The sequence below is a fragment of the Dermacentor albipictus genome, chromosome 9, assembly GCF_038994185.2.
Source record: "Dermacentor albipictus isolate Rhodes 1998 colony chromosome 9, USDA_Dalb.pri_finalv2, whole genome shotgun sequence".
In the NCBI taxonomy this organism is placed as follows: Eukaryota; Metazoa; Arthropoda; class Arachnida; order Ixodida; family Ixodidae; genus Dermacentor; species Dermacentor albipictus.
Window position 1 is genome coordinate 24,333,307 of NC_091829.1, and position 27,306 is coordinate 24,360,612.

General features: G+C 41.5%; 1 long non-coding RNA gene across 7 annotated transcripts in view; it reads left to right on the forward strand.

Moving 5' to 3' along the window:
• The window catches only part of LOC135901930 (uncharacterized), a 63,370-nt gene that overhangs the window by 20,078 nt on the left and 15,986 nt on the right, over positions 1-27,306 (forward strand). For 3 of the 7 annotated variants that reach the window (XR_011508637.1, XR_011508639.1, XR_011508641.1), the window contains exons 5-9: positions 16,947-16,977; positions 21,296-21,429; positions 22,847-23,231; positions 25,933-25,995; positions 26,859-27,099. This is a non-coding gene — a long non-coding RNA (uncharacterized lncRNA). Of the gene's footprint in view, positions 1-1,177; positions 1,248-16,946; positions 16,978-20,553; positions 20,569-21,295; positions 21,430-22,846; positions 23,232-25,932; positions 25,996-26,858; positions 27,100-27,306 lie in introns of those variants that run through there. The other 4 variants (XR_011508640.1, XR_011508638.1, XR_010564313.2 and 1 more) reach the window with 4 other exon arrangements.

Consider the following 27,306-nt stretch of genomic DNA (forward strand, 5'->3'; position numbering starts at 1 on the left):
GGCTGAGTACAGAGGCTTTTGATTGTTACTTTTCTGCAATAATATCCTAGACATCACACACTGAAATCATTACGTTCTGTAAGCTGACGATACAACTATAACTATTATAAGTCTATCTTTTCTTGGCTAATCAAACTAAGACTCTAGGCGACTTAATTAAATAGTGCAACGGCAATGATCTAATCATTACGCCATCTACAAGGAATTTTTTTAGTCTTCTGTTCGCACAAAAATCAATAAAGAATCCTCTTTCGTTAACCTTAGCAAACATTCTATTCCCAATAGGAATTCCGCTTCATTTCTGGGTGTTATCCTAGACAGCCTTCTGAGTTTCACCTGTACATCAATCATGTCAAGCTGAAATGCGATATTTGGTATCCACGCGCTTATCAGGGCAGGCCACTACTCCTCTTGTGCTTTGTTCTCACTCCACATTTCTTTCATTCATTAGCACATGTACTGCTGTTTAATTGGTTGGGGTAATGCATATTTGTTATTCGTCTTTAGTCGAGCATACACAAAATCAACCAGTACGTACCATCATCCACTGTTCACATCGTTCTAATGATTTCTGCCAATTCGAGCAGTACAAAATTTTATGTGTAAAAAAGTTATTCAACTACAGTTTTCAATGATGTATTACTGATTGCTCAATTCCAAACTGACATTTCGATACAATCAAAGTAGCTCCCTTAGTAATACTAACTCTACTAGGTTCGCTTCTATTTACAATGTTTTGTTACCATGCGTTCGCACTAACTAGGCTAAACAAAGACATCTACATCAGCTACCATTACACTCTGGAATCGTTTTCCCGCTTCACGTAAAATACGGCCCACATTTCAGTGTTTCAGCTTCGTTAAATGATTTTCTGCTAAACTCTAATATTTCGTAATAAATATTTGTATATTGAAGTAGGTACTATTTCTAACCCCCATCAACGAGCTGATCTTTCTTTCATTATTCTATTCACACTGCAACACATTATTTTTCTTTTTGTTTGTTCTTCTACCTTTAAAAATTTTATAAATTTTTGGCACTTCCGTTATTCATGTTACACTACACCGTATTAGAGCATTGTTCGTTGAATTTTCGTTGTTAGCATTGGTTTTTCTTGTATCTAATACTTTACGCCATCCACTGTTACGCTGCCAACAACTGTACGATTCTCTTGCAGTTTCTAACCGAGCCTCCGTCCTCAATATTACGATTTTGGGACCCTCGTCTGTATACTAGAATAACGTTTTCTGTACATATGTATTTATGTAAAATTTATGTATTTATGTTGTGTGTCAATAAACTCAAACTTCAAACTTCGAACTGCGCGTCTGCTCGACTTAGCTTTTCTTTAATTTTCAATAGTTTGTGCATTTTAAAGTCGACAAACACAAAAAATTCCGAACAATTCAGTATGAAACTTCTATGGTTGATAAAACATTATATGGGATTACTCAATGCACAAGAAGAAAGCAGAATTGCACGCATCGTCACGCTTTGTAAATAGCTTTATTATACACTTATCAATAGAGTTAAGCTTCAGTTGAGCTTCGCTTGATATAAATTCCGACTTCGTCGGTAAACGCGTAGTTTAGCTCTCTTGTGAAAGCCATTAGAAATTTTGGACAGATAAATTGGGCGAAGTGGTACATTGCTGGCTGTGCAACAGTGTGATAGTTCAAAAAACAAAATTCTTCTGGCACCATCTATTGGGACTTTGTACATTGTCGCTTTTCTTATGCCCTGCTGATAAATCATAAGTCATTACGCATATGCCGCACCGTTTTGTAAAAAACACATGATATGCAGCACAAGCATTTGTTTTCTGCTCTTCGCCTTGCTATTCTAGAAACGAAGTTCTATACTTGATTATTGTCTCCTTGTTATGAAATTCTATCTAAACTTAGGGCTACAGACACTGGCTTAGGGGAAGTCCATATATTAAATGGGCCCACGTACTCAATCTGTCGGTGGTCTGATTCTGAACATGTAGCTTTGGCTAAGCGTGAAATAGATATAGACATTCATAAGGAAATTAATGAGGCACTTGAGGTTTTCAGTAGCCGATCCATTTCGTCGATATCTCAAGTTCGGTGTACAAGTTGTCATCAGGACATACTTCAGTTCTTGAAATCTGAAACTGTTTTGCCGCCTCCCGCTCTCCTGTTCTTTTCTGGCGAAGCACCCCCCCCCCTCCTTTAGAACTTTCTGTTGTGGAGGTGTGCCTCGTGCTGTCTGAGGTGGGCATTTCCATTTTCTTGTGTTGTAGCAGGTCCTACTTCTATGGATGATCTTCAGACCATCGATAAAGCTTTCGGTTTAAAACAGAAAATGAAAAGTAAGAACACTAAAAACTACAATATTAACATTCCGCAAACACAAAACCGAAGTCAACGTAAGCGGTCACTTTATGTTGAGCATCAAAGACTTTGCCACTTAGGTCCGAAAGTTCTGGCTGATCACCTTCTTATGGGTGATTCTTCAGCTGCATGCTCCTTACAAGATTTGCACAAAAAATTTGATCCCATTTTAATGTCTATTCTACACCATTATCTTCTCCACTTAAACCATCAATTGCATTAGAAGTTGACGAATATCTGTTTACGGAGGGTGAAGTTGCTGTTGCAATTAGATTGCTCTCTTCGAAGGCATCGCCTGGACCCGACAATGTTTCAACTACTGTACTCTTAAAGATATCACTGTGCACCTTAACGCATATTTTCAATAATTGGTTAGCTTTTGGCGTAGTTCCGTTCGAAATGAAGCAAAGTAGGATGGTATTTACACCGAAGAAATCCAACCCGGGTGGTCCAGGTGATTTTAGGTCGATCTCTGTTTGGCCCATCCTGTTCAGGTTATTTTCCCAACTCTTGATGTGTAGGTTGAGTGCCACCAACCATTTTCAAAGTCGGCTTTCACTGAATACTGTAGTACTTCGTCCAATTTACTCGTCTTGAGAGGCATTATGAGGATGCTTATACTTAAACGTAAACCTCTCTCTGCTGTATGTCTTGACCTGAGCAAGGCTTTTGACTCAGTTTGCTATTCTGCTATGTTCAGTGCCCTAGATGCACGCAATGTCCCTTTGCGTGTTAACTTAATCAAGCATTTATGTGTCTGTTGCACCCCCACATACACTTGTGGTGGTATCTCAGATAATGACAGAGTGCCACTAAGAAGAGGCACCAAACAGGGTAACCCTCTCCATTTCTTTTTAACTGCATAATTGATCCTCTATTATACAGCCTAAATGAGTTATCTGTGGGTGTTCCGTTGCTCCACGGTGCAATGTCGGCCATGGCGTTTGCTGAAGATTTGCTTTTAATGTCCGATAATCTTGAGGGACTTCAACTCCTAGCAGTTAAAACAGTTAGCTTTCTTAAGAATGTTGACTTACAAATTAATCCTGAAAAGTCTCAATATTTCCGGTAGCGTCCCAATCACACTAGCAAGGGTTTATACTGCAACATTCCTACATTGTATATCTTAGGACAGGATATTAAACCAAAATGTCGAGATGAGCCGATCAGATATATAGGTTTAGAAAACTTCATTAATAAAAATCCAACCGACCATTCTGAAAAAGCTATGAAACTTCTTGATCTCCTTGCGTAGGCCTCGCTAAAGCCATTTCAGAAGGTAAATTGCTTAAGACAACTGGTCATTCCAGTATTCTTATATAGTGCATCAAATACCCTTGAATTCTTTATTCTTTATTCTTTATTCAAGAATTATCCCGCATTGCCCGAAGGCGTTATAGCAGGGGGGTTACAGGAGGGAAAAAAACATCTTCATTCGTACAGCACACTTGCTCTTCACACAGCTGATTCCACTCCACAACAGTTTTGACAAAAAAGGAATCCGCAAACAAGTACGTCCTGGCGCGGTATTCGCGGATTTTAAGTGGGTGGTCATTACGCCTAGAAATATGTGGTTCTTTCAAGTAGCTTTTACTGCTAATTCCAGTCTTATTATTAAATATGAGGTATAAAAACTTCAGTCACAACTTTTTCCGCCGAGAGGAAAGCAGTTCCCAATTCAATTCAAGTTTCATTTCGGTACAACTTTCTCTCCGCCCATACCGCCCCAGGACGAACCTAGCAGCTCGGTTTTGAATTCTTTCCAGCTTATCAATCAAGTTTTTCTGCACGGGGTCCCAGACGGCACATGCGTATTCCAAAATTGGTCTAACACATGTTAGGTAAGCAGTTTTCTTTAGGTTCGGCTGTGAACATTTCAAGTTCCTCTGAATAAAATTGAGTGCCCTACCAGCTTTTACAATGACGTCATCCACATGAGCAGGCCATGAGCAGTCGGATGAGAGCGTCACACCTAGATACTTGTATATAGGTTCGTTTTTTATCAGGCTATTATTTATCTGGTAAAGATTTACAATCCGCTTCTTCTTTCTTGTAAAACATACATGAACACACTTTTTTAAATTCAAATTCATCTTCCATGTGGAACACCAAGTATTAATACATGCTAAGTCAGATTGTAATATGGCAGCATCTTGTTCACTCTTAATCTTCCTATAAACAACACAATCGTCGGCAAACAACCGTATACATGAAGAAATACCAACAGAAATATCATTTATATAAAGTAGAAACAAAAGCGGCCCTAAGACTGAGCCCTGTGGGACTCAGCACATCAGCTGATGTGAACGGGCTTATTCGTAAATGGATCAAAAAGGTTCTTTAACTCCAGGTTTCCCCAGTATCCACATATGGCTTCCGTCGAAGAGTGGCTGGTAGGGCGTCATTCAGTTGCAGAGGGTTACTCAGGGGGTTCAGTTCAAGAGCCTTGCGTGGTTACTTACATGCTTGAGAAGGCGCTTGAGAAGGCAGCAAAGTATGCCCCTTTACGCACTTGCTTCGATCCACGGAAGAATTTTTCATCGCACGGTTTCGTTTTGGGTGCAAGAAGCATGACATGTCGGGAAACTTTGGAGTTGGAGAAGACCTTGAGTCTGTCGCGTTCAGATCCGGCTTGGTTGTCCTGCACGGCAGTTTAATTTGTCTAAATAGATTTAGGAAAAGAGTTTAGATGAGATGGCCTTAAGAGATTCGTTTCGCGTTCTTTAATATTTCTATTTTTCCTTGGCGGTATAACTTTTTTTTCTGCTAACTTTTTCTTTTTATTATATTTTCTCTACCATTTCTTTTTCTGTACCGTTTTTGATTACCATTGTATTGCTCCTTATGATGTATTTAGTTGAGGTTGGCCACAGCTATAAAAGACAAGTATTACATACAGACTTTACCTTTCCCCAAGGTAGTTCACATACAAATGACGTCTTGGGGAAGCCAGTACTGGACAGCAAAGGCCGACATGAGGTGGGGTTTCCCCTCTTGTGCTGGTCCTTCCCAAACGTCCGGCACATTACATCTAGCTGTCGCCACTGGTACCATAAGTTTGTGGTAATCCGTGTTCAAAGCCAAGTGACAACAGTCGCCACAATGAGACAGCCGAACGCGCAGAAGTGTATCAGGTGAATAAATCACAAGTGCAAAAGTGCCTTTTGAATTTAGGGATAATGAAACAAGAAACTTTTATTGCATTTGAGGTTTACTGGATCTAGATAATAAGAAACTCTGGGCTTTGCTATTACTCAAAAGTTTGCGACTGCCCCATCGCTTTAAAGCTGTTCATGAAAACTTTGGCTTGGTTAATAATAATATCGATATATTTATAGTGCAGAAGTGCATGCATACCAGGGAAGCACGCAAGAAAGCGCAATGTTCTCGCAAAAAAAGTTGAAGAATACGTGAAATATGATCGTATGTCATCCACTCTGAGATAAATAGCTGCTTATGCAATAGAGCATCTAATTCCACGCTTGAGCACGACACAACCAACTCTTATTTCTCCTTTGTTTTCGAGTATTTCTCCTTTTTGTTGGTTTGCGTCCAAACTGACCACGTCGGTTAATGTGATTACCAATTTCGCCGCATAGTCTGTCAGTGAAGGTGACCCTAAAACATCAATAAGCATTAATTGGGCCGCCAATATTTCAACCTCACTACCGCTTTAAACCCAGGCGAAGGCATTTCTGGACGTTTGTTCTGTTTTCTCGTTATCACAATTGGTAACAAGTCCTACCAGAGTCACATACCATGGTGCGAATACCCTAGATTTAGGTCCAAGTGGTCAGCCTAATCTCGCTTCAGGTATTCCTTTTCTAGCCAGTATAAGGGATCACTCGTTCCTAAACTTCAACCTCACCCTTGCAAAAATTTTTATAGAAAGTCCATAGACAGTCTATAGACATTTGTCTATGAAGTCTATAGACTGTCTATAGACATTTCTTTACACTAGTCTATAGACAGTCTACAGACTTATGGCCATACACTTTTTATAGACTAGTCTATAAAAAGTCTGAGTCTATAGACTGTCTATAGATGGTCTATAGAATTATGGCCATACACTATTTATAGACTAGTCTATAAAAAGTCCGATTCTGTATACTGTCTATAGACTTATGGCCATACACTTTTTATAGACTAGTCTTTAATAAGTGATTCTATATAGTATCTATAGACTGTCTATAGACTTATGGCCATACACTTTTTATAGACTAGTCTACAAGAAGTCTGAGTCTATAGATAGACTGAAGTCTATAGAATGTCTACAGATGACATTTGTCTGTAGGCATTTTATACACTTCAGTCTACAAAAGTAGAACTATATATACAGTTCAACTTTTGTAGACTGAAGTCCATGGAATGTCTACAGACAAACGTATATAGATATATTATAGACATTCTATAGACTTCAGTCTACAAAAACAGAACTTTATAGTCCGATACACTTTTTTCTATGACATTCTGCAGACATTTGTCAACAAACATGAATTTTCATTTATCTATAGACACTCTATAGACACAGACATTTTATAGACAAGCCTACAAAGAGTGTATAAGGCCATAACTCCATAGCGGCTATCCACAAGATAGTTTACATTTTTGTTTACATGCGGTAGCAAAACGTTTTGAATGGATTTATGCATGTGCACCTGTTCCTTTTCATCTGCACTTATACATTACCGTTAGTAGATTAATAATGCTTCTGAACCAGTTGTACTAAACAGAAAGAATTTGTATGGTGCTGAATCATGCAGTGCGAAAAATAAAACAAATGCACCGGCAATGCATTCACCGTTTTATTGCTCGATATAATAGATGAATTGCTTAAATTCACGTCGTATGCTATTATGGAAACGGATTAAATATTGACACTACTCCTTGGCAAGCATGGTCGCCAGGCTGGCCTTGACCTTTGTGTCATTAATCCCAATGGTGCTGCAGGTGTATGCTGCAAATAAGTAGATGCAGCAATATGAGGCAAAAATAACAAGTGTGTATTCTTTGTATGTTCATTAAGCAGCTTAATATATTTGCTCAAACCATCTAAGTCAATACTTAATGCGGTTTAACTATGACTAATGGCTGCTTGTCAATACAAATCAGTACCTTTATACAATGTTTTTTTGCATGGTGTGGTGAACAATTAAACAGTCACAACTGCTGCTCGGGCCAGCAACAGTATGTTCCCTTTTATGACAAGTTCATATATGATGCAATATTGTACTTATCCCAAATGGTCTCTATATTTATTGCTGAAACGTTACCCAGTTGGGCTGTCTGTAAATTTTTTTTGGCTGGTAGTTAAGTATGCCCGTGCAGAGGGATATTTTCCCAAGACGTGACTGGAATACTCACAGTATCATGCCTAAGATTATAATTTATTTTGCCTAATACACATTTAAATGTCTTTCTCATATTTTTAAATGAATGGATGATTGGCCATATCTTCAACAGAAGGCAGATGGGTTGATTGTTTTGATATGGTCTTTTAATTTCTTACAGGTAATGAGGCCTCTTGGGCGTGCTGACAGGTTTCCAAGTTAGGTATACCACATGAGCACCCGAAATACCAATACCACACGAGTACTTTGTGTCATGGCACGACAGATATGCACCTCCTAGGAAACAGAACTGATAGTATAGTTCGAATGAATTCTATTACAGTGAATTATTTAAGGTGCTTTGAAAGGTGAAATTTTTTTCTAGGCTATCGAGGTTCAGGACGTTTAGTTAAAGCAAAAAAAACAGATTGAGTAAGAAATGCCTTGTAAGTATGCTTGAATTTCTTTTTTTTGAATAAATGGAACCAATTTCCTTCAATTTTTATCAGGTGAAACGTTTTAAAGATATATTTAACAGAGATTCTCTGGAAACTTTCTACCACATATAACAAGACAGCATACCTATGTGGCCATTTTAAAATTTCTCGATCTTTTTCCAAGCCTTCCCTGGCTGTTTTCATGAAAATTTTCTGGCAATCTATGACGCCTGCAGCTTAAGTGCAATAAAAAAAATATTGTGGTTTAATGCTTGCCAAGTACTGCCAGTCCATAATATTTAGATAAAACGAATAACACGTCAGTCACTTGACATGCAGTATTAGATTCAACTGACTTGAATCCCTTGATTAATAAACTGACAAGGGCTTCGGCAAGTTCCTAATACAGCACGGAAGGCAGACACACACGTAAAGCAAATGCAACAATGTGAGGGAAAACTATACAATGAGTTATACAATGACTTATTTTTCCGGTTCAATAGTCGTTTTCAATATAATTTGCTCTCAACACTTATGCCTCTAGTTAACTTTGTTTACCTCTGACTAACGACTACATGGCAATATTAATCAGTACCATTATGATGTTTCGTTATACTACAGTATGATAAGCAGTTAGACATCCGTAATGGTCGCCGGTTCCAGCAACGGTAGGTTTCGTTTCAAGACAGGTTCATGTGACACACAGTGTACTTATAAAAATAAAAGAAATGCGAGAATCCCAAACGATTCCTATAATAATACTTGTTGAAACAAAGATACCCGGCTGAACTTCGCACATTTTTCAGGTGTTAATGCAATATGCCCATGCCGAACGAACATGCTCAGCATACTGACTGCAGTTTTGAACAATCACGTTAAGATTTGCAATTTATTTCCGCTTAGAACAGTCGGCAATGTCTCTTTTCTCATACTTCGAGATGAATACATTTGCCACACTTTCAGTAGAATGCACATGAATGGGGGCGTACTGATCAGGTTACTTATCAAATAAAACATGTTACGATCTCTTAGGTGTGTTGATAAGGGTAGAACAAATCCAATGTCCACTGAACTATTTGAATAATCTGTGCGTTATCTACTAAGAAAAGACCACCAAATTTATAATCTGGTTCTTTTTTATTTTGTACAGCGCATATTGTATGCAGTCTGTCCAAGACGACGGCACTCCATGCAACAGTAATGAAAACCGGAACACTTATTACGCACGACAATGGCTTCATACCATGCACGGCTGGCACAATGCGAATCTGCGCCAGCAGCTGCCTTGTGATTAAGAGCACGCAAACTGCATAACGCCGAAGCATCGGAAGGCGCTTAACGCTTTTCATATAGCTCGAAAGATAACTTCTGCTACTAAACTGTTTAAAAAGAGACAAAAAACAAATCTTCCAACTACCGTCAAACGCAATGCCTTCAGTTTGAAACGTGTAAAGGTGCTTCCCAGAGCGACTAATTTATTGTACACCAATTTTTCCGGCTAAGTTGCGAAGCTGCGATGCAGAATGGTTTGCCCCAAGCTACCAAAAGAAAACCAGTTTTAAATTATAAAAATGCCAACTTGTAAGCTATCAAAAGCAAATTATATGGCTTTTTAGACGCGTTTTTGACTAACTTCCACTACCATACTCTTCCTACTAGCTGGGATAGCTTTGCATGCAAAGTAAACTATTTGACTGATAAATACGTTCCAAACTGCATCGTCACTTCTCTTCCGCCCCTTGGTATAACGCACGTATCAGACTCCTTCCTAAGAAAAAAAGTGCTTCTTTCAAGCTGCTAGGGCAGCTTGATACACCAGCCAATGACACCAGCCAAGGCCGCAACCCGCCTTGGCTGGTATGCTTACTAGCTTATAACACGAGCCATTGAAACCGCCCTTGCGCTGATTGGAACAGGTTAGCAGTGCAACACGCGGACGTGCTGTGGAGAATGAAGCTTCCAGAACTTCTACAAAGTAAGAGGAAACACTTTTCTAATAATTCACCGTCAAATAACGTACTGGTTCTTGGAGACGCCATCGTAAGTAATGCCCATAGAAAAACCCTTGCTTGAGATCCCAAGCACTCTTTTAAGCCTAAGATAAAACCCGTTGACGTTTTAAGCATACCGCGCTGCATAACCAGGTTCGTCCCGGAAGAAGAACGCTCGCGCTATATTTCAGATAGCATTGCAAGCATTAAACAATCAAATTCTCATGTTGAGACGTCCGACCCTGTCCGACCGTTAATTACCTTGTGGAGCATAAACTTAGACCAGTAATATGTGACAATGAAGGTTATTTCGTAATTATGCCAGATAACATGTTTTGAGAAAAAGTTTTTTCAGCCACAGAAAAGAATTTACAGCCAGTAAAACTCAACCCTTCGGCAGTTAAGCAACGTGCGGTTGACTTCCTGTCAAGACATAATCTTGATAGGGTTGTCTCTAATGTCAAGAAAGCAAAATCCCTCATCTTAGAACTGTTTTTCTCGGCGAAGACCCATAAGCAAGAAATTCCTTTTCGTGCTACAGTGTCAGAGAAAAGGACGTGGTAGGTCTGTGTCGCTAAGTACAGAACTGCTTAGCTTCACTAGTCTTTTCAGAGCCCTTTTTCTTGCGTAATTCCCAGGCACTAGTTCAGTATTTGAGAGAGTAAAATCCTAGTGATTGTACAGCTTTTAGTATGGATATCGAAGCCCTGTATTACTCCTTGCCGCATGGCGGGTTGCTAAATTCCGTAAATGAGTGCATTGAAGGACAAGTGCAAGAGTCGGCTTTTATTGACAGATGCAGTGTTTCCACGGGAGCTTTTCTAGAAATTATTTCAATGTACTTAAAGTCGACGCTGATTGGGTAGAGAGATGGCGTGTTTCTGCAGAAATCAGGCATTTCTATTGGCTCAAAATTTGCCCCTATTCTTAGTGATGTTTACCTGAGTAAGGTTGACAGCTGCTTAGAGAAAGCCTTAGGTGATTGCGTTATCAAGATATTCCGCTACGTTGATGATTACCTGATTTTCTGCAATAACGAAGAATTTGATTCCGCTGCTACCTAAATGAGCAATTTAAACTTTATGGAGGAGGATTAAAGTTTTCCAAGGAATTTCCTCAGCGCCGCGTAATTCAGTTTCTAGATATTTCCTTGGTCTTCGAACAAAATCACGTTTGTTGGCAGTACTCCCCAAGATCTTCGAAGCCGTTGCTAAACTTTCAATCCAAGCATTCCAAAGTTGCAAAAACGGAATTGCCATGTCGTGCCTTAAGTCTTCTCTCACCAGATCCTGCATGCACAAAATGAGCGCCAGTTTTAATGTACAGGTCCGGCGTCTATTACAAGTAGGTTATCCTAGCGTAGCAAAGGCCACCGTGGCTGAACACCTAAAGAGGTCGGTTTCGAGGAGGACGGACATGATTACAGAAAGTAGTAATAGCAAAAAAAGAGTAGTGGCTATTCCGTACATTCATTCAGTATCGCGCAGGCTTAAAAAGTTGCAAATACATATGCTCTTAATGTTGCTTTCACTGCTTCCAATAAGCTAGGTAAGATATGCGCGCCATGCAGAGGAAAAAGGAGCCCGTAAAAGGAAAAAACCAGATATTTGTAAAATTAAGCACAATAAGAACAGTGTTACTGACTATCGTATAGGTGTGGTTTATAAAATTCCCCTTAGCTGTGGGCAGTTCTACGTAGGGCAAATGGGATGGTGTATCAATCAGAGGCTAATGGAACATAAAAGGTCGTTAACCGGTGGATCGCCTTGTAATCTTTCGCTACATTTCCGAGATTGTAACTGCACGCCAGAGTTAGATGAATGCGCGATATTGTACAGGCACAAGAATGAAAATAAGCGTCTTATGGTAGAGGCATGGCATATCTATAATGGTGGAAGTGCGTGCGTGAGTGAGCCATCGATTACTTTACATAAGGAAGAGATTAAGTGCCGTAACAGTTATCTCTGACGTAGACCGGCACATGTACCAGACTGACACGTCGTGATACCAGTCCAGAGCTTGCGCAGATGAGTCATGCGTCTTTTCTTTTTTTCGCCTCAGTGCTCCCTTCAGTTCATAGTCGGCGTTCATGTTGTGCACTTCTCTAGTGTCCTGTCTGCACGCCTCACCTTTTTTTTTTGCATAATGAATCCTTACCAACTAGCTCAGCTTTCTGTCGTTCTAATTATCAACCCATCTCTCTAAAACGTACATGCGGTAAGTTACGAGAACATATAATCTGCAAGGCGTTGACAAAATTACTTGAACCTAACATGTTCTTAACACCAGCACAGCGTGGATTCCGCAAGCCATACTCGTATTTTCTCAGCTCGTATCTTTCACACATAAACTTCACCCCATTCTCGACCAAATCACCATTCGTTGATTGCATAATTTTGATTTTGCAAAAGCTTTTGACGATGTTTTTCATAACTTGCTGCTTCATAAGCTTAGTCATGTTAACATTGAGCTTAACGTTTTAAAATAGATTGAATGCTGGCTCAGTAATCGCTTCCAATTCGTGACAGTTAACGGTCAAAATGCTTCACTTTCTGAGATGCACTCCGGTTTGCCTCAGTGATCTGTAGTTTTCTTTCTTTTCTGTACTATTCTTTTTATTTACGTTAATTACCTCCGCACTCAAATACCTTCTACTATTCACCTCTTCGACAATGACTGTGTAATTTCCGTGAAATTAAACGGTCTCATGATATGAACTCTCTTCAAGACTATATTACTGCGATTGCCAACTGGTGTGAAATACGTCTAATGAAACTTACATTAGTGGTGTAAATCCATGCGTGTAGCTCGAATTACTAATGTCCTGTATGTATACTATTTGAACAACGAGCAAATTAAGTACCTGGGCTTATTTATTTTATTCAAGGTCACTTGGGCAGCCAATATAAAATGCATGATTAATGACACTAACCGCATGCTTGGTTATCTACGCCGTAACTTTACCAACGCTCCATCCTCTTTAAAGTTATTACTGTGCAAGACAGTAATTCCTACCAAATGAGTGTATGCGCCATCCGTATGGCATCCACGTTACGAAAAACTAATTAGCGCCTTGGAATTTGTACAGAACTACTCCGTAAGTTTTATTACTTCTAACTATCGCGCAGCTAAAATCATTAGCCACATAAGTCCGAGCATCAGTTTCCAGCCTTATCATCACGCCGCAAAATATCACGTTTAGTCCAGTAATGATTTCGTTCTTCGACCTCATTGCTTATCACATCGCATCGATCACGATCGTAAAGTTGAAATGGATCTAAGTCTAACACATACACTTTCTTGCAGTCTTTGATGCCTCGAACATCTACTGAAATAAACCACCTTCCCGCCATACTGTTTCCATCAACAATAACTTTATCGTAGCGCTTCAGCTAATATTATATGACAGAATTATGGCGTTGCTGTATGAATACTTACTGTATTTATTGTGTGTGTGTTTGCTATTCCCACAACGTAAATATTTCGGGTATGTGCTTTATATTGTTTGTTAACCATTCCCCCCTTCAAAGCCTTCACTGGCCCTGAGGGTGTTGTAAATAAAAATTATAAAAATAAAAGCATGAACACATTGAACTGAACGTATCATTAGTTATTACCAACGACTCGGCATTACCACTTACGAATGGTAACCATAAATATTAATTTAATGACTGCATTGATGATACCTATGACGGCGTGCACAAATGAAGGTCAGCACTGTGGTAACGAACAAAGTGATTTGGGACCATTAGTAACTCTATACGGCCATCCCCTTGTTATTAAAATTGAGTCACCGTTTATGTGATTTTTCATTGGATATCCATGACTTTGTATTGAGTAAAATAAGATAACTTGCTACCTAGTGTATCGCTAGTAATCTCTAATAGATAGGAGTTATCAGTTAAGCAATCATAACAAAACAAAAACTGATGTAATCACTATTTGATTGATACCGATGAAGACACGCACACATGAGGGTATCAGTGTCATACTAAACAAAGCAATTTATGATCTCTAGTGAATCAACCTTATCATATGCTAGTCGTTATAACTGAATCATCCGTTACAAGTTCTTTTCATTTGATATCTATGACGCTATGCTATATAAAATGACGAGAACATAGAAATGAGCGCGCCACTAGTGATGACTAATCAGCGGGCATAGTTACCAGACTTTCCGATTCATATCAATGACGACTTCCACAAATGAACGCAACCACTGTGACAGGAAAATAAATTACTCATTATCACTATTGATTTAAACATACCAGTTCGCTGTCCGTACAGTTGAATCACTATTTTAATGACATTTTGTTTGATATTTATGACATATACATGCGTAAAACAGGGAGAACATGGCATTGTACTTTATTACCTGGTGACGGTAGTCCTATTCGTTAGCTTTAATGTGTTTAGTTAAATGCTCATTTACTTAATGGTTTTCACGATGATGTGCTCAGTTGCAGGCTATCGATAGCCTACTAGAAAAGTTTTCTATTCACCAGTGACCAAAGCCTACCAGTGCTTAGGGATCCCTAATATACTCTAGGATGTTTCGGTTGATAGCAATCACGACTTCAGACATGTTTCGTTCACTCTTAACACTTTCACGCTAACATTTTCTCGCTGTTTACTCGAATTGGCATCTGTTTGTACCGCTGTCACAAAACACGATTTTAAAAAAAATTTGACGTTGTCTTTAGTCACACAGAATGAAAGCTCCTTGTTTTCCAACTTACCTTTGTATTTGGAACAGAGGGCTTCCTTCTAGCATTTTCACAACATTTATTTGTCCCAATTCGAGGGTTCCTTTATAAGGTACAGCTTGGATTAAAATCACTGGCACTGGGTATAAATCGGCTGGTGGGGAGGGTAATTTCTATGGCACTTAGATTAAATTGTAAGGGGAACGGGTAAAATCGACCGACGCTAGGACTGAATAAAGTGGCCTTTTGATTAAGTTTGAAGGGAAAACCTGTAGTCTGCGTAAGCGAAACAAAGTGACATTGCAAAGTTCCTTCCCTGATGCATCTGTGTATACTTCGCAGGGTTGCGCGAAGGCGTGGCGTTTTGTCACAAGCGTTGCAGTGAAGCCACTCCTACTAATTCTAATAGCATCAACAAATACATATTGCTAATTATAGTGGTTATGTGGTTATGTAGCGGTTATGTAGCGCGCGCAGAAACTACACCGTTTTTTGGGCAAGTGAAAGAAACTAGCATCCGCCGTGACGCAACAGGCGCTTCAAGCAATGACTGTGCAGGCTGCAACATGTGGCCGGCCACATTGCTGGTGCAATTTTTTTTTATCAAAACGCCAAGTTTGGCGAGTTGGTAGGTTAACATGCTCCATATCAGCGTCTTTGCCTTCATTCATTTCGTACTGTTTCAAGTAGGCAATTTCTTTCAACTGGGACAACGTTGCCTTCGGCCCAATAGCAGGCGATGTACCCTCCACTAATATCGCGGATTGCTTTCACTTTGGCTGCCATTTTGCCCCATAGGCAACGGTTTTTACCGCGAAAAGAAATTTGCGCAAATTCGTTTCTTCATGCCGTAAATTATTTAAGTGCACGTGATATTTAGCATGAATGTACATGAATTTGCAGGGGGAGTAATATATGCGTCGCATCTGAGCTTTTCGCAGCAGGGAGTGAACACGGCTCCGCCGACATTATAACGGGGTATACATTTAGCTTTGTTGCGCGAAAATGAATTTTCGGCGGCTCGTTTATTCATCGTGTAAATTAATATCACCATGCGTGTATTTACGGAAGTGATAAATGCATCCCATCTGAGCTTTGCAGACAAGTCCGTGAACATACCTCCGCGGACATTGTAATGGGCTGTAGACTTATCTTTGTTTAGCGAAAGACAATTCACGCACATTCTTTTATTCATTGCATAAGTTAGCGTCAGCGTTTGCATTGCAAGGGGGGTCATATATGCGTCGAATGTGAGCTCTTCAGAGAAGTGAGTGAATACAGCACACCTTTCTGCGCTGTTGGATTTCGGCAATTTCCCTGCATTCAGACGTCGCCTTCGCCACTAAAAGAGGCGATGTAGCCTGCACAAATATCGCAGCTTGCTTTAACCTTTCCCGCCACTTTGCCATATGTATGTGCATGTGGTTGCGTGCAAGAATGCCCAGCTACTTTGGTAAATAGCTTTAGCTTCAGGCCGGAATTCAGCCTAATTTTTTGAGGAGACCACAGAGTGACTGAATTTATGTAGGATATTCCGGTGGATCAATGCTTCGAAAAAAGAGAGGACGGACATCCGGGTCTTGCTACATTTCCCAGCAGGCGAGATGTGACAAACTCTTGCAACTGTTTCGAAGTAGCTACGCACAATCAACATTTCGTGAAGGAGCTATACGAAGTGCCTTCCGGTCTTTTTTGCACTAAAAGCCTTTCCTTTTTCTGCTCGCCAAGTAGGCGTATCAACCGTTAGACAAATGCTCCACCGCTGAGTGGTAATTGCAAGACATCGCTTAACCTATTGTTGACTTGTTGAAAGAGAAAGTTCGTTCTTTCCCGCAGTATGATTTCGGCCATTTCCGTGTACTTGAATGCTGTCGTAGGCGCGGTAGCAGGTGACACAGCCAGCATTGATATCGCTGCTTGCTTTTGCGTGGGCTATTATTTTGCCATATGTCAGTGGATCTGGTTGAGCGGAATACGGCTCAGCTGTTTCCGTGATAAACTCTAGCTCTTGCCTTCAGGCCACAATATTTTCGAAAGCGCCACAAGTTGACTAAAAGAATGCTGGTTTCTCTTGCATGCATGGCCTCCCCGTGGCTCATGGTTCGAACAATGCGGAGACGGACAGCCGGGTGAAGTTCCTGTTCCCTGCAGACGAGGTGAGCACAATCTTTTCTGTTGCTCTGAAGTTAATTCAGCTCATATTGCGAAAGGAAAGGAACACACCACGAGCACTCTTGTGCGCGCATATGCGCATGTCTTACTAAATATTTTTTTTCTGAAAGAAACCTTCAGTTTTCAGCAAGCGCTCGTGGTGTGTTCTTCCTTTTTCTCTTCTTTTCTAGCGCTAGGTTTTTAATATATTTGCGCACAATTACCTTTTTTGTGTATCAGCTATGCGATATGTGCCTTGGGCTCAGTTTTGTTGTAAAACTCTTCTTTTTTTATGTCCTCTTCACGATGTAGGCGCATCCACTCTTAGGCAAATGCACACAGCTGCCATTTCCGTGCATTACGCCACTGTAATTGATGTCGGCAAGTTGAGAACGTCCCCAATTCCTTCCTCACTTTGATGTGCACGATTCTTTCATTTCATCTCATGCAGCGAGTAAATCGTGCAATGTATGTGCACAACTTTCACCTCGTTCACGTTTTGTTTTTGTGCACTGCAGTGTTTAGGAGCTCTTTAGATATACAAACATCAATACCTGGCTGATGTGCAGTGTGAGACGTGTGTGTAGCGATGGGACGAGGACGAAGGCGATGTGCGATGCTTGTCTAGGGAAGAATGCTCATGGCAGGTCCACGCACAGAGAAGTATGGCACATTTCTCATCAAACTTATTCGAGACATACTCGAGGCAACTGTAATCTTGAGAAAGCGCGGTTCGGCAGCTTTGCATAGACGATCACACTAGGCCATGTCATACCCTCTGCTGTTGCAGCTACGAGCTCGTGTAGCTGAGTATATTTTAAAGCTGATCGTATCCTCCTTAACCTGAATACAGCTAGGGAACATATTCGCTTTTCTATAGCTGGTTTTTATTGTTGCATGTTACGAAAGTAATTTTTTTTTTGTATTTACCATGGTTAGACTGCAATGTTTGCATGTCCATATGCGAGGAAGAAGCAATCATATGGTCATCTTTGTTCTAGTAAAAACTGCATTTCATCGCCTAAACGCAGAGATAAAGATCAAATTACATGTACTAGGTTACCACTGGGCTACTGCACTCTGGATTTTCAAGCAATATAAAAAAACAAAATAAACACGCTTCCAGATTACTTTTCGTTGTCTGTGACAACACACATCAAGATTAATTCAGCATGAAATTTATAGAAACCGCATGGCAGGAATATGAGTAAATCACTTCTGTACAGTTCCCCATGGTCCGGAACCAAATTAAGAATAAATATTTTGAGTAATAGCTCCGAATTCAATTTCTAAAATTGATAGTGAAGCCAATATGCAGTATACTGTGCAAGGGGTCGCAGGAGGTTATCATTATGGGATAGAATTTCTTGGACGGTGGTCAGCGCATTTGGCTAAAGGGAAACAGTCGCGTCATCCTGGAAGAGGTAACGTGATACCCAGTGATGTTGTTGCATTTTGCTCCCGACCTCCTCCTCCTCCTACTACTACTACTACTACTAAGGATTATAATAATAATAATAATAATAATAATAATAATAATAATAATAATAATAATAATAATAATAATAATCAGCACAAGCAACGTTCTGAACACAAGATTACGACAAAACATCGTTGTCATGAGGAAGTGATGGTGACTGTCTTTGGTGGCATGACTACTTAACTGCCATGGCAGGAAAAACTAGCTACTTTAAAAATTTACAGCCTATGTTCCATAATTGACAACGATGCTTAAGCAGCGGTGGTGGTGAAAACAGCACCCGCTTTAAAATGTTTGTGGTTGCAACTTTTAGGTGAATAGTGTTTTTGCCTTCCGTTTCTTCTATTTCTTCCGTTTTGGTGGTTGGTTGATCGTTTCTTGGCCGCGAAAAAAGCGCATTCGTTTATTTTCCTCTCGTTCGCTCGTTTAGTGTTTCGTAGGTTTGTTCATTTATTCGACCATTCGGTCAGTGGTTCTTCCTTTTGGTGCTATGATTGTTAGTTCACTCGTTATGTCATTCGATAATACCGTCATTCATCCAGTGATTCCTTCCCCCGTTCGTTATTTCGTTTAGCCTATTCGCTTACTTTGACACGCATCGTCAATGCATTCTGCATATGTTTTTTTTTCCTGCCACAGCGCTGAAGTAGTTATGCCACCGTCGTCATAGTCATTATCGGATAGTCGTCATATCGTCGTAATCTTCTAATCTAGTGCTTATCTTGCTCAGCATGTCTGTGTCGTCGTCATGTACGTGTCATGGTATCTATGCATTCATCGTCATTTCCTTATCTCGTCGTCCTCGTTATTCTGCCGTCTTCGTCAGACCACTAAAAGGGTTACGTCATCGCCGTCATGTTGCTGTCGCAGTCAAGGTTCATCGCCATCAATGTTTCGACAGTGTCGCCAATCGGCCAATCTCTCGCGGATGTCTTCGTGAGATCATCGTAGTGCTTTTGTTATCGCTGTCACCATGACGTCCTCGTCATTTTTTGTCGTCCTTCAATGTTGTTTTCATCCTGAAGGTAGCGTGGCCTTCGCCGTAGCGTTCGTTCTTTTTGTCTGTATCCCTCTCTCTGTCTCGCACCCACTCTCTCTCTCTCTCTAAACCCGCACTCAACATGTTTCGCGTTACAGAGAGCACGAATCATTTGGTATAACAATTTGTAGAGCTAATAATTAAGGGTGCGAAGTAACTAGGCAGGTGGTTACCCAGGTAGTGGAGGATAACGTAACCATAACGTAAGCCATCCAAAACAAATCCACGAGTAGCGCAACTGTTTGCATAGAACCGTACTTTAAATCGAAACTTTCTGGGCCTACCTCCCAAGTTTGACATGGCTACTGCAGCTGGCTCAGTCAGTACCTCGGCGGATATATGTGTGTGTGTGTGTGTGCATGCTAAAACTGTGTTAGAACCCATTGTACGTCTTATAACATCTATCAGTGAAGGTGACCTTAAAAGGTTAAGCAATGATGAACGAAGCTAACCCCATGGGGAAAAAAAGCAAAGCAGTCATCATCACCATCAGCCTATTTATGTCCTCTCCCAGCTATTTCCAGAAACCCTTTCCTTACGCCGTCTCACTATATCCTATGCCTGCCCCATTTGTATTTTATGACACCTACTTGCCTACCATCCTCAACTGCACTTCCCTTACCTTGGCACTCATTCTGTAACTTTATTACACCATCCGTTATCTACTTTATCCATTACATGGCATGCCCAGCTCAATCTTTTCCTCTCCATGTATACTGGAATATTATCTGCCCCCTTTTGCTCTCTAATCAAGAGCGCTGCCTTCCTGTCATGGTTACATCTATCAATTTTCTCCTCAAGGTTATATTTAATATCCAAGTTTTTGCTTCATATGTTACTACCAATACAGTGTAACTATTGTCCATATATCTAGGATAACGCCAAGCTGCCGGTCATGGTTTCGTAATGTTCGTCCTATGCCATCGAGTAGTTCTTACTTTCCTTTAAATTTACTTCCCGTCAGAAGGGTCACATTTGACTTATTGGCATTGATACATGTATGCTTTCACCGGTTCTAGAAGCTCACTACCAGTTGCGAAATTTTTTTTCCTTTGCTTGCAGATTGAGCATCCCCTTAGCCTTCCGCGTGTTAGTCTTCAACTTCAAGGAAGAGTGCCATGGTGCGTCAGTGATCGCCCGAGAACATACTCTTGGTCTTGCAAACGAGAAAAATAAAAACATACCAACTATGCAGTACACAAGCAGGGCTCGTTGTCCTGTCTTCCCTGTTTCTAGATGGCGCGTGAACCGTCAAGCGCGAAGGAAACGTCAATAGAAGCGGTTATATCATTCCCACTGTCAAAAAAAGAATGATGTCATGAATACCATTTCGTGCCGTACTCTAAACTGTTGATTATATAATTCAGCCATCTTAAGTGCCAAGACTACGACCATGATGCACAAGGTATACTGGTGGGCTCTTGGTTGACCTTTATCGCCTGAGGTTCATTGACGTGCACCTAATCTGAGGATATGAGACCTTTTTTTTTGCATTTTGCCTTCGTCAAAATGCAGTCGCGATTGAACCAGTGACCTCGAGCTAAGCACTGTTACACCGTAGGAAGTGGGCACGTCGCGGTTTATCTACTCAGAAATGTGCTTAAGTTTAGATAATGGCATAGTCGCCGTGCTGCCTGCTCTAATTGGCTCACAGGGCTCTTACGCACTCGTTCGTCCGCTAAGAATGAAAACATGGTGGCATTTGACGGTGTCCAGAATAGAACCTCAAGGTTTTGTGTTCATATCATCTTCAACAGGCTTCTAAGTAAGCGTTCAATGTCTTTTTTTTTTCATCGGTGCCGAGAACGAACCGCACGAGATCGAAATGGTTGTGCCGTGCACGAGTCTGTCAGGCAAAGACGATGCTGGTCTTTCGTGCTTCATTACAAGGTCAAGCGTGGGAGACAGCACGTTGGTCCAGTGTACGAGCCATTGAAGGTAAGCGCATCTAAAATGTGCCTTGCGTCTAAAATCTTTCCTTTGAATTTAGCTCTACAAGGTTAGTTGCCTAAAGTACGATTTCGCGCACACCGAACTCGAGTACGCCAACGCTTCTTGTAATTCTTAGCAAACAAGTGTGAACAAGAGGTAAAAATCGTGTAAACATTACTTTATATTTAGCGCAGCCACAACTGTTGTACCTGAATAATGTTTTCACTGCAAAAATTGCAAACTGGTGCTAGAAGTGATCCAGATAAATACGACTTGTATGCTTACTTCACTTTCCAGTCTTTTTTTTTTTTCATCTGTCATATGTGAAACGTTTTGTAACTTCATTACGCGCAACTACTCACTTTTCACTTAGCGCTTCCCATGCATTCTTGCAAAACTGCGTATTTTTGTATCGTTAAAAACACGCCGCAGCTCCGCGCTGCTCATGTCCTGTGGTCATAGGGGGCAGGGTGTTTTTTCAAGCTTCACTTGCAGCTTTTCTTCCCTGTCTCCCCTAATCTGTTGGAAATAAAGATATATTCAATATTCAAGAAGCTCTCGTAAAGATAAGTGCTGATCAGCTCACTGGGGTGTCGTTGATAATCCCCTGGTTGCTTTAGTGTATTGCACCTTATAATTTATAACTGCAGCGTACGGAAATACCTTACGGTTTTACTGGCTGCTTCCTGATCGCCGATGACACAAGCACATTCGGCGTTAATCTGCTACGCCTACTTGCGATTGCCATTGTAATAAATGAAGCCGCACTTGTTCAAACGAGAACACAAAAATTAATAATATATGACAGTAATAAAGTTGCGCCCAGGTTTGTTATCACTTAACGACTCGGACGTTATTGAGCCCACTGTCTCATTATACAATATTCTAAAAGATAATGCCACAGCGCAAAACCTACAAAGAGATAAAGAAAAGGGAAAGACAGGTCGGTTAGCCAGTATAAGTTCTGGCTGGCTACCCTGTGATGCGGAAAAGGGTAAAGCAAATAAATGTTAATCGACGGTATAAAAAGTAAACATAGAATAAGAGAGAAGACAATGGGTATAATAGTTCCATTCGCTCTGCAGTGTCATACACTTGTAACTTTCAATTTGTGCAGTTTGCCTACTTTGGCAACCTCGCACAGTTTGCGGTATGCTTGTCTGTCTCTCTGTTGGTTTGTGAATCCGTATCAAAACTGTTACACGCCAACATGGGACAGGGGCTAGTCCAAGATCTAACGTCTGGAGCATCGGGCTGCTGTGCTGAGGGAACACGGTTTGTTGCCACCCCTCAGGCGAACTTGTCCAATTGAGTTTACGGTAGTTCTCACTCTTCAATTAACTTCTTTGACGTCATCTTGGGTCACCTTGGAGTCCGGCTAACTATGCGGCACTATTCAATTATCCTTTTCTACGCCAACTAGGTTGGATTCGGCGTCCTAGCGTCCTGGTGTCTTGGTCACCGCCCTGCTAACCTGGTGACAAGCATTTCTTGCACACTGGCACCTTCATGGTCCCCGTTGACCTCCTGGCCAGCTCTTCCATCAGCCGGGTGTCTTGCTGCCCGCCCTGTGGATCAAGCAGCCACCTGTTCTTGCGAAATGGTAGCTAGCTGCCCACGATGGGGACCTGGTGACCAGCTCTTGTAGTGACCTGGTATCTTGCAGCTTGCCCTGCACGCGAGGTGATGATCTGTTCCAGCGACTTCACGTGTCGCGGCGAGCAATGCGGTTTCTCAAACTCTTCCAGTGGAACGGTATCTTGTGGCCTGGCCTGGGGAACCTTTTGGCCAGCTGATCTGACGACCTGGTATGTTGCAGCTCGACCTAACGTCCTGATTGCCATAGTTTCTAGCCATCTTGTATCGCTCAACCTGCCCTGCTCATTTCGTGCTCAGCTGTTCTACCTGCCTTGTCTAGTGCTGACTGGGTGCTTGCACGTCTGTTTCTTTTTATGAATTCCTTTATGAAAGCGACTAGTTAGACGAGCTGATTGGTAAACATCGTTGATATTAGCGACTGTGCTGACTTCGTTCCTTTTTTGCGTACTTTGATTTCGGCCATTTGTTTGTGTTTAAGCGTTGCCTGCGCCGCAATCACACGAGACCTAGGCAGCACCGATATTGATATATCGACACTAACTTCTCGTGAACGTAGAAGATCCTCTTGAGTAGATTTGGCGTTCGCTGTTGAGCCCGAGGGTGTGTAATCAAACCCCCGCCTAGGCCGGACTTCGATGAAGTGCAAGAACGCCCTTGTAGTGAGCATTTAGTGCACTTTGATGCAATAGGTAGAGTCGCGGACAGAATATTACGGCCATGAAATCTAAGAAAAAGCTGAATATCTCCGCAACCTCACAACGCAATCTGGTATTTGCATTTTGGACCTCGACTAGGATATGCTAACAACGTTGTCGTGGGCATTTTTACTGGTTACTGCTACAGGCTGCTCGGGAATTGAACGTTTTCGGAGATCCCGTGGTCCATCTTATTCTGTCCGCGACTGTACATAGTTACTCTTATAAGCAGGCATGTGTAATACTTCCCTATGCGTAAACCTGTTATCGCCATTGTTCCCTTCGCAGTCCTAAAAAATATCTTACGTCCACATAACATCAATTCGTAGATGTCAGACACTGTATGTCTGCCTGACGTGTTTGAATTTCGGCGTACCTTGTGAACGGGGCCATCTAAATTTCATTTATCTATTTTCCTTCATACTTTACAGGCTCCTATGTGGAGCATAGAGTAGGGGGGGGGGCGGGGGGAGGGGGGACATGATTAAATAAAGGGAAATTTGCGAAGCTGTATTCTAACATCAAAAATGGAATAGGTGAAGTCAACACCACTGGAAAAAATATACCAGTCATCACGATCAGCCTATTTTTGACCTCTCCCAGAAATATCCATAACTCCTGACTTGCACCAGTTCATTCACTCTTACACGTGCCTACTTCCTAGTTTTAGCACCACCTAATTGCCTGGGGTCCTCGACTGCACTTCCCTCGGCACTCATTGTGTAAATTAATACAGCACCGGTTATCTGTCGCACATATTACATGGCCCGCCAAGCTACATCTTTCCTTCCTGATGTCAACTGAAATGTCGCATACCCCTGTTTGCTCTCTAATACATAGGGCTAGTTTTGCGTCTCCTAAAGTTATTTCTAACATTTCTCTTTTCAAGCTTCCGTGTTAATCTCGAAGTTTATGCTCTTTGTGCTAGTGCTCATAGAATGCAATGATTATACCCATTTCTAAAATATTGGCAAGCTCCCGATACTGATATTATCCAGGGTGCCATATGCGACCTAGTCGAGTTTATTTTCTTTGTAGTTTCTTTGCTTTGATCTCGATAATATTTCACTATACTTTACCTTGATCTGTAATTCTAGAGGCTGTCTACCAATCGTAAATTCTGTTGTCTCGCTAGGAAATTCCACATTACTTTAGCTTCGTATATTATAATCTTAAACCTTACTCCTAATTCCATTGGCTCAATTATACCAGTCATACCTTACCGTTACCAGCAACCCCCATAATAGAAAAGACAGAGATCGCACAGCGCATTGATATGCACCTAAGAATTTCGCCACCAAAAAGCGCGAAGGTTACGACCGGAAATTGATAGTTCTAGCAAAACATCTGCACAGCAGTCCTTAGCTCATATGAGAAGGTGAAATTTTACATTCGTCAATCACTCTGTCGCTTAATATTACTTAAGGAAAACTGCACGCTGTGTTCATCAAAAGTAGAATCAATATAATCCAACTAAGTGGAGAGTATGCAGGTGGCGTCCATCTTCCAGGCATAAGGCTCAAATCTTTCATGTTCATTAGAATCAACTACGGAAAAAAACTTATGCTGATTGGGTTTGTTATGCGTTAGCATCGCATGAATTCGGTTCTCGTGTCATGTGAGAAATCGCGGTGTCGTGGAGTGGATGGCCTAGGCCATTCTGCACAGCCTATTATGTTGCGCTTCATGTCAGGGTTTTGTCTGTTCGCTGTGCTTAGACCATAAAATTTGTTCGGATTTGGTAATATGGTTCTTCTGGTTCCCTTGCATTTGCCCGTCCTTGCTTTTCCTGTCCATCATTTACTGTCCCGTCATACCATTAATGTCTTGCCAGAAAACACTACGAGCCGTACCTTTGCTTTCAAATTGCGTTCCTGTGTATGAAAATATGTGGATGAATAATTGTCATTGAGGCGCGGATGGCCAGTGGTTCAGGAGCAGCATCTGAGACGATCACTTAGGCGATCACTTTCACAGACGATCACACCGCATCAGTGCGAGAGTACGGCGGAAAGCTTTCCTCGCTTTGTGCCAAGATTGCTATCTGACGGTGTACAGAATAGTTCAAGGTTTCCTGTCCGCATCCATTTCTTGTTTTTCATATACACGTGGGTGTTTTTCTTTCTTTCATTTTTCATGAGTGCCAAGAACAAACGATCGACATGTTCCTGTCATGCACTGACTGTCCGTCAAAGGCGATGCTCGCTTTTCGTAGGTCCTCATCGGGTCAAGCACTTGATGCGTCACCGTGGCCAACTATACGAGTAACGCCACCAAGGTGAGCGCACCGAAGACGAGACATGTTTTGCCGTAATATTTCTATTGCCTTTCGCACTGCCAAGGTCACTGCCTATACAACAATTTCACGCGCAGTAAACTGTACAAAGTCAGGTTAGACTTTTTAACAGCCGAATAAAATGCTGCAAACATTTGCTTACTAACTAAATTAACAAGCACGTTGACGACCGCCCACAGGCAAACACGAACACAGCTCATTAGATGTCCGCTAACGCTGGCTGTTGCACATTCTAATTATTGCGGTTAGTATTCCTTCCGAACTTCACCCAGCTTTAGGAAAGTTTATCTGTCTGTTGGTTTGTTTATCAGGAGCTAACCTGTTCTACGCCAACTTAGGTCACGGGAAAGTCCGTGACTTGCTGGGTAGAGCATCGGGCAGCTGTGCTAAGCCAAGAGGGTTCGAATCAACCCTTCGGACCAACTTAGGTCACTGGTTACGTGACGGTATGCGGTGCTCCTCCACCAACTTCTTTAACGCCATTATGGTTCACTGTGTATGTGCCTCTCATCAGTGAACCATCTTTGGACCCTGGTTATGTGCCATTACCCGCCGTGACGGCGTAGTGATTTTCGCGTTGCGCTGCTACGGCCTAAGGCGTGGCATCAAATCGCGGCTGTAGTGGCCGCATTTCGATGGGGCTGAAGTGCAAGAACGCCCGCGTAGCGTGCCTTGGGTGCGCGTTAAAATAGTGGCGTTAAAATTCATTTCACAGTCCCGCATTACGGCGTGTTTCATAACGCTATCGTGGTTCTGGCACGTAAAAGCCCGTAAAAATACGTGTCATTGGGTACGTATTTCCCTTCAGTCAATACTATTTATGAAATCTTCGGTAAATCTTCTAGCGGACCTGCGTCTTGCTGCCTGACATGCGGAACGGGTGGCGAGACTTTCTAGCACGATGGTGCCTGGGAGCCTCCACTGCCGATCTGGCGGCCAGCTGACCTTGCGACCTGGTATTTCAACGCCAGTCCAGCTGTTCTACCTTCATGACCTGTTGCTTCGATCCCCGTAGACCTGGTGGCAAGCTGTTCTTGAGGTCTCCTCGGCTGCTGAAAAGATCGCACATGCGCTAAGGAATCACAGGTACAGAAGGATTTTTTTCTTTTCAAACGTTTTATAAAAAAAGTAGGGCAAGTTGTGGCTTAACATATACAAACTTATCGTCGATGTTAAGTTAGTTCTTTTAGCGTCATTCATTTCGGCAATTGCTTTGTATATAATGATTGTCTTCGCTGCAATAACAGGCAGTGAAGCCTCAATCGATATCGCGGGCTTCTCTCGTGTTGGCTG